Genomic DNA, 7,345 nt, shown 5'->3' with positions numbered 1-7,345 from the left:
AAATGCTTTCAGTTTTTCACCATTGAGAATGACATTTGCTGTGGGTTTGTCATATATGGCCTTTATTATGTTGAGGTAGGTTCCCTCTATGCCCACTTTCTGGAGAGTTTTTATCTAAATGGGTGTTGAACTTTGTCAAAAGCTTTTTCTGCATCTATTGAGATGATCATATGGTTTTTCTTCTTCAATTTGTTAATATGGTGTATCACATTGATTTGCGTATATTGAAGAATCCTTGCATCCCTGGGATAAATCCGAATTGATTGTGGTGTATGATCCTTTTAATGTGTTGTTGGGTTCTGTTTGCTAGTATTTTGATGAGGATTTTTGCATCTGTATTCATGAGTGATACTGGTCTGTAATTTTCTTTTTTTGTAGTATCTTTCTCTGGTTTTGGTATCAGGATGATGGTGGCCTCATAGAATGAGTTTGGGAGTGTTCCTTCCTCTGCAATTTTTTGGAAGAGTTTGAGAAGTGTGGGTGTTAGCTCTTCTCTAAATGTTTGATAGAATCCACCTGTGAAGCCATCTGGTCCTGGACTTTTGTTTTTTGGAAGATTTTTAATCACAGTTTCAATTTCATTACTTGTGATTGGTCTGTTCATATCTTCTATTTCTTCCTGGTTCAGTCTTGGAAGGTTATACCTTTCTAAGAATTTGTCCATTTCTTCGAGGTTGTCCATTTTATTGGCATAGTGTTGCTTGTAGTAGTCTCTTAGGACGCTTTGTATTTCTGTGGTGTCTTTTGTAACTTCTCCGTTTTCATTTGTAGTTTTATTGATTTGAGTCCTCTCTCTCTTTTTCTTGATGAGTTTGGCTAATGGTTTATCAATTTTGTTTATCTTCTGAAAGAACCAGCTTTTAATTTTATTGCTCTTTGCTACTGTTTTCTTTGTTTCTATTTCATTTATTTCTGCTCTGATCTTTATGATTTCTTTACTTCTGCTAACTTTGGGTTTTGTTTGTTCTTCTTTCTCTAGTTCCTTTAGGTGTAACATTAGATTGTTTACTTGAGATTTTCTTGTTTCTTGAGGTAGGCTTGTATAGCTATATACTTCTCTCTTAGAACTGCTTTTGCTGCATCCCATAGGTTTTGGATCATCATGTTTTCATTGTCATTTGTCTCTAGGTAGTTTTTGATTTCCTCTTTGATTTCTTCAGTGATCTCTTGGTTATTTAGTAATATATTGTTTAGCCTTCATGTGTTTGTGTTTTTTACATTTTTGTCCCTGTAGTTGATTCTAATCTTATAGCGTTGTGGTCAGAAAAGATGCTTGATATGATTTCAATTTTCTTAAATTTACTGAGGCTTGATTTGTGACCCAAGATGTGATCTATCCTGGAGAATGTTCCATGCACACTTGAGAAGAAAGTGTAATCTGATGTTTTTGGATGGAATGTCCTATAAATATCAATTAAATCTATCTGGCCTGTTGTGTCATTTAAAGCTTCTGTTTCCTTATTTATTTTCTTTTTGGATGATCTGTGCATTGGTGTAAGTGAGGTGTTAAAGTCCCCCACTATTATTGTGTTACTGTTGATTTCCTCTTTTATAGCTGTTAGCAGTTGCCTTATGTATTGAGATACTCCTATGTTGGGTGCATATATATTTATAATTGTTATATCTTCTTCTTGGATTGATCCCTTGATCATTATGTAGTGGTCTTCCTTGTTTCTTGCAACATTCTTTAAAGTCTATTTATATTTGATATGAGTATTGCTACTGCAGCTTTCTTTTGATTTCAATTTGCATGGAATATCGTTTTCCATCCCCTCACTTTCAGTCTGTATGTGTCCCTGGGTCTGAAGTGGGTCTCTTATAGACAGCATATATATGGGTCTTGTTTTTGTATCCATTCAGGAAACCTGTGTCTTTTGGTTGGAACATTTAATCCATTCACGTTTAAGCTAATTATCGATATGTATGTTCCTATGACCATTTTCTTAATTGTTTTGGGTTTGTTTTTATAGGTCCTTTTCTTCTCTGTGTTTCCCACTTAGAGAAGTTCCTTTAGCATTTGTCATAGAGCTGGTTTGGTGGTACTGCATTCTCTTAGCTTTTGCTTGTCTCTAAAGCTTTTGATTTCTCCATGTAATCTGAATGAGATCATTGCTGGGTAGAGTAATCTTGGTTGTAGGTTCTTTCTTTTCATCACTTTAAGTATATCATGCCACTCCCTTCTGGCTTGTAGAGTTTCTGCTGAGAGAGAAATCAGCTGTTAACCTTATGGGAGTTACCTGTATGTTATTTGTTGTTTTTCCCTTGTTGCTTTCAATAATTTTTCTTTGTCTTTAATTTTTGCCAGTTTGATTACTATGTGTCTCAGCATGTTTCTCCTTGGGTTTATCCTGTATGGGACTTGCTGTGCTTCCTGGACTTGGGTGGCTATTTCCTTTCTCATGTTAGGGAAGTTTTCGACTATAATCTCTTCAAATATTTTCTCTGGTCCTTTCTCTCTCTTCTCCTTCTGGGACCCCTATAATGCAAATGTTGTTGCGTTTAATGTTGTCCCAGAGGTCTCTTAGGCTGTCTTCATTTCTTTTCATTCTTTTTTCTTTAGTCTGTTCGGCAGCAGTGAATTCCACCATTCTGTTTTCCAGGTCACTTATCCGGTCTTCTGCCTCAGTTATTCTCTTATTGATTCCTTCTAGTGTAGTTTTCATTTCAGTTATTGTGTTGTTCATCTCTGTTTGTTCTTTAATTCTTCTAGGTCTTTGATAAACATTTCTTGCATCTTCTCGATCTTTGCCTCTATTCTTTTTCTGAGGCCCTGGATCATCTTCACTATCATTATTCTGAATTCTTTTTCTGGAAGGTTGCCTATCTCTTCTTCATTTAATTGTTTTTCTGGGGTTTTATCTTTTTCCTTCATCTGTTACATAGCCCTCTGCCTTTTCATCTTGTCTATCTTACTGTGAATGTGTTTTATGTTCCACAGGCTGCAGGATTGTAGTGCTTCTGCTGTCTGCCCTCTGATGGATGAGGCTATCTAAGAGGCTTGATGGGAGAGACTGATGGTGGGTAGAGCTGACTGTTGCTCTGGTGGGCGGAGCTCAGTAAAACTTTAATCCACTTGCCTGCTGATGGATAGGGCTGTGTTCCCTCCCTGTTGGTTGTTTGACCTGAGGCAAGCCAACACTGGAGCCTACCTGGGCTCTTTGTTGGGGCTTATGACAGACTTTGGGAGGGCTCACACCAAGGAGCACTTCCCAGAACTTCTGTTGCCAGTGTCCTTGTCCCAACAGTGAAACAGAGCCACCCCCTGCCTCTGCAGGGGACCCTCAAACACTAGCAGGTAGGTCTGGTTTAGTCTCCCTTGGGGTCACTGCTCCTTCCCCTGGGCCCCGATGCTCACACTACTTTGTGTGTGCCCTCCAATAGTGGAGTCTCTGTTTCCCCCAGTCCTGTCAAAGTCCTGCAATCAATTCCCACTAGGCTTCAAAGTCTGATGCTCTAGGAATTCCTCCTCCCATTGCCGGACCCCCAGGTTGGGAAGCCTGACGTGGGGCTCAGAACCTTCACTGTAGTGGGTGGACTTCTGTGGTATAAGTGTTCGCAAGTCTGTGAGTCACCCACCCACCAGTTATGGGATTTGATTTTACTGTGATTGCACCCCTCCTACCGTCTCATTGTGGCTTCTCCTTTGTCTTTGGATGTGCGGTATCTTTTTTGGTGAGTTCCAGCGTCTTCCTGTTGACAACTGTCCAGTAGCTAGTTGTGATTCTGGTGCTCTCGTAAGAGGGAGTGAGAGCACGTCCTTCTACTCCTCCATCTTGGTTCCTCCTCTGCCTCTTTGTTTTAACATTACTGTCCTGTTCATCAAAGTCATGAAGTATGTATGCATATGTATATATGTATACATATACACATACAGTTATACATATATGTGTGTATGGGCACTTAGTAAGGGCACTTAGTTTCCTAACGCTCAAATTGTCCCAGCTCTCTGGAACTAACATATTCCAGGCTCATCAGAAGTAATCAGTTATTTCTCCAAAGAGCCCTGGATCCTTTCAGTGGAGAATAATATTCAGAAGCCATGATCTGGGATCTAGGTGTGTTCATTGCTATGGGGGCACTGGTAATCTCAGACCTTCTTAGTAAACAAAGCTAGGGATTACATGTATAAAAACATAAACACATATCCTTACACATATTTACATCTTATTAATTTCTATATCTAATACTGCCTCTTCGAATCCAACACCTTAGTGACTATTCTAGCTCTCTCCATTTCCATGTTTGCAATTCCCTTCTTCAACAGAAGAATCTGCTCCCATCATCTTAAATATATTTTCATGTTTGATAAATCCGTGCTTATGTAACCAATCTCCCATTATCATCTTTCCCTTGTCCCTGGTGTGGATGTCCTCCTTAGTCTATGCCAGATAGCTCTGCTTTGTGGTTCCTGCCACACTCTGACACCCTATGCTAGGGACTAACCCTCACCCTCAAGTACCATCCAGTGATTTAAAGTTTTCTGACATATTTATTAGTCCTAGAATATCCATTTGGTTTGAAAATTCTTGTGTGCTAGTAATCTACAAGTCTATTTTTTGACTGCTTACTCTTGATAATGGGTCCAGTTCCTCCCCTCTTCATGTCTTATAATTTAAAAAAATGTATTCTGTATTATGCATATAAGAACAGTGAAAAGTGTAATTTGTGTCTGTTCAGAAATGGCATGCCTTTCATTCTAGGTGGTTTAGGTGAGGGACTTACCCTTCCGAATCTCCCACAGGTTTACCTGAGCCAGAGCTGGGCAGAAGCTTTAATCAGATTCAGTTCACCTTCAGTTAGCCCAGTCCCTAACTTCCCATGCCTTATCTGCCAAGATACTGAGTGATTTGATCTTTTTAGTGTTTTAACTGGAATAAGTCTGTTTTACATAGTTCAGATTCATATTTGATTCCAACCCTGGCAATTAAGTGTGATGTGCAAAGCTGCATGAATTTCTTCATTTATGAGGCTCTCCTCCACTGCCACTTTCTTGGCAAAATTCCAGGGAAAGGGGGCAGAATTGTTGGGTCAAGTGCTTACTGCCCTTGCAGACCCATCTCACCAGCCCACAATGCTGTCAAAAGTTTGCCTGGTTTCCTCTTTCCTGCAAAATCTCCCAGTCCATGGCAGCTCCGATTCTAACATACTAGCTAGCACTCAAGGCAGGCATTTGCCCCAGGTATAGAAGCTGCTGCAGTCTCTGCTTATTTATGAAGAATTTATTGCTCTCTGGGATTTATTTCACCTAGATTTGTTTGTATGTACTATTCTGCAGCAGCTCCAATAAAGAGTATGTTTATTTTAACCTGGAATTTTTCTAATGTTTCCACTGGATCAAAGTTCTTTTGTATTTTATATACAAACCAGAAGTAAAAGCCAATTGCACCGTTTTTGTTTTTTTTTTTTGCGGTACGCGGGCCTCACTGTTGTGGCCTCTCCCGTTGCGGAGCACAGGCTCCGGACACGCAGGCTTAGAGGCCATGGCTCACGGGCCCAGCCGCTCCGTGGCATGTGGGATCTTCCTGGACCGGGGCACGAACCCGTGTCCCCTGCATCGGCAGGCGGACTCTCAACCACTGCGCCACCAGGGAAGCCCTCACCATTTTTTTTTAATGAAACTTACTTTGGCTTTGAGTTCAAGATAGTGAACACATGCCTCTATATCTTCTCCTCCAGTTTAAAGGAATAAACAAGTGACTATACCATCAAGATGTAGGGAATGGGGGGGATCTATTATCAGACCAGAGATTTCAGCACACATTCAAAGACAAAATGGATAAAAGAGTATGAACTGGGTGGCAGAGAAAAGCAAGCACTAGCCTAGCAGCCTCCCAGAATATGCTTCTGGGGCGGTGTGTCTGAGCAGTCCAGTACAACCCCAGAAAGGCTCTAGCATCAGAGACTGCTAGAAAATTAAGGAAGGAGCTGAGAAGTGGGGCTGATATTAGTACAATTAATAATTGAAGGTCTTTATATTGACCAATTGTCCCTCTTCCCTATGCTTACATGCTTATAGCCAGGTGTCTACCCCCTTGACAAAATACACAAACAGTTCTCTAAAGGGTATGTAGGTATACATACCTGAGTAAAACCTTCCTTTTCTTGGTATGTGGGAGTCCCCACAACATAAAATCTGGTTTAGAGCTGAGTTTGAGACCCAACTTCTTATCCATAGATGTGTCATGTGGGGAAAGTTACTTAAGTGCATTGACTCAGTTTCCTCATTCATAAAATAAAAGTACATCCATCACAAAAGGTGGTTGTGAGGGTTTAATGAAATCATGTATACAGAAGTGGTTAGCACAGTGCCTAGAACATAAAAAAAACATTCAACAGATGATAGCCATTGTCACTTTTATTGTTATTGATGAATTAGTTTTATGTAGAAAGGAGGAAAGGAATCCAAAGGTTAGGTTTTGGAAAGAGTAGTATCTCTTCTAATTAGATAGCAGAGAAATAGGTCAGAATGAGTATGAATGCATGGGGATGTAGATTACAAATCAAAATCCTCACCCCACTTTCCTTACCAATACCTAGTTGTGTAGAACAAGAAATCAATATGTATAAGGACTCCAAAGAACCTAGAAATATCTATTATAAAACTGCATTAAAACAGTACCCACCTGAAGTTCCATATATATTCAAACAAAATTTTTTTTTAGCGAAAATTCATCGTGCTATTTGTGTTTCCAGGACATAAGACAAAGGATTTTTTTTTCTTTTTAATATAGAGTATCATTAATGTCCAAAATTGTGTCCAAAGAATCTTCAGTGTTCTGCAGTAAGGAGAACAAAGGACCTAGTGCAATATTAAAATTGCTTTGAAGTCTTGTGATTTACACTAAAAATTAATGCAAATATTGCTCAGTACATTGGTATGTTTTAATATAAAAATATTTTTACTTCACATGGAGTAAATATTGCTGATCTAGGGAGATATGCCATATTTCTCACTGACCCTGCCACACTGATTTAAGATAGATCAAGATTTTTAGGTCCAAACCAAACAGTAACAACAGAATTTTACTAAACTTGTCTACTTACTCTACTTATTTTAAGTTGATACTTAAAAAAAAAATACTGAGGTCATCACACAAGATGATTGGCCAATTTGACTTTTAAATCAATCAAAAGGGTTTTTACATATTAATATTGAAGAAACTTTAGTGATTAGCCTACAGATTTCAATTTTGAATCATCTTTGGTCTAAGTAATATTTCCTAAAAAACATAAATGTAAATTACTTTATCAAAATAGTTGCTCAGAACAATTGTTGCTTAAATTTCATTGTATCATACTGTACACCTATGTGTTGCAACTAGTGAGGATACTCCAAAGCTGATAT

Source organism: Globicephala melas, chromosome 9 (genome assembly GCF_963455315.2).
Source record: "Globicephala melas chromosome 9, mGloMel1.2, whole genome shotgun sequence".
Lineage (NCBI taxonomy): Eukaryota > Metazoa > Chordata > Mammalia > Artiodactyla > Delphinidae > Globicephala > Globicephala melas.
The sequence above is the reverse complement of the archived record's forward strand: the minus strand, read 5'-3'. Positions refer to the sequence as shown.